General features: G+C 48.8%; 1 protein-coding gene and 1 pseudogene across 1 annotated transcript in view; one reads left to right on the top strand and one right to left on the bottom strand.

The window, feature by feature from the left end:
- LOC116076570 overlaps positions 1–1192 on the top strand; it is a 57563-nt pseudogene that overhangs the window by 23274 nt on the left and 33097 nt on the right.
- Positions 1–1192, bottom strand: part of Slc25a43 (solute carrier family 25 member 43) — a 37409-nt gene that overhangs the window by 35701 nt on the left and 516 nt on the right. The window lies entirely within an intron of this gene.

The raw sequence follows: 1192 nt of genomic DNA, 5'->3' as shown, positions 1-1192 counted from the left end.
GGGAGAGCAAGAGCCACTGGGAACACTCTACAGGTAAGGGTGATTCCATTCAGAGAATCAATCGCCAGGCAAGCTTCCCAGCTCTGGCCTTTCAAGTAATGGCTTGCCTCTCCCATGGCTGAAATGTGGTAACGACTGAGCAGTTCTTAGGGCTGGGAATATAGTGGTAAAGCACCTCACTAGCTGCTCCAAGGCCTGGGGTTTCACTTCCAGCACTGGGGTTTCACTTCCAGCACTGGAAACAAAGTAAAAACAAAACAAAAACTATCTTGACCACCTCCTGCCTGTAGGCTGCTTGTCTAATGCAGAACTAAGGCCAGTGTTTAGAGCTGGCCCCGTGCCCACAGAATGAGGAATTTACAAACCATAGTCCCCCCATGGAGAAACAGCCCCTCCCCCAGAGTTGCCATCACTGGCTTTCTTTTTTTAAGGCTTCCTTCCAGCTCCCATGCAAATGTCCTTGAGCTCTTTTTAAGGTCACTCACTTGCATCCATCATTTGCATCTTTAGATCTTACCCTCACAGCAGTAGTTGGTGTGGGAGAAGGTGAGAAAACTCCACAGGATGACAGCTGGGAATGGGGGAAACGTCAGGCTGAGGAGACAAGTCCCTGCTGGGAAACGATGCTGCAGGCCCATTGGATCCTAAAGCCAGGATAGGCTGAGTTTGGAGTTGGAGATGGTGGACAGAAATCTTTTTGAGGCAACAGATTGGTCCCTCTTCCTGTACTAAGCACTTACTCCTTAGGACATTGGTCTCACTTTTTGTTTTGTTTTGTTTTGTTTTTTGTTTTTGGTGACAGGGTTTCTCTGTGTAGCCCTGGCTGTCCTGGAACTCACTCTGTAGACCAGGCTGGCCTCGAACTCAGAAATCTGCCTGCCTCTACCTTCCAAGTGCTGGGATTAAAGGCGTGCGCCACCACTGCCCAGTGGTCTCACTTTTTACACACCATCAAGAGTGTTCTCCCCTAGGCCTCAAGTTACTAGACACTGGGAATGGATAGACCTCATCTTCTTGGGAAGCCTTTTTCGTTCTTTACCCCCAGATATCATTTGCTAATTCTGCCTCCTCCCAGAAAGACTCAAAAGTTCACAAAACTGCAGGTCACAGGGCAAAAATCTCAAGAACCTGTGAAAAACTGCTACTGTACTTTAGGGGCCACACCTATAGTCTTGTAAGACCCCCCCCCCCC

This window comes from Mastomys coucha, chromosome X, assembly GCF_008632895.1.
Source record: "Mastomys coucha isolate ucsf_1 chromosome X, UCSF_Mcou_1, whole genome shotgun sequence".
Taxonomy (NCBI): Eukaryota; Metazoa; Chordata; class Mammalia; order Rodentia; family Muridae; genus Mastomys; species Mastomys coucha.
Note: the sequence above shows the minus strand (reverse complement) of the source record. Positions and strands in the feature narration are given on the sequence as shown.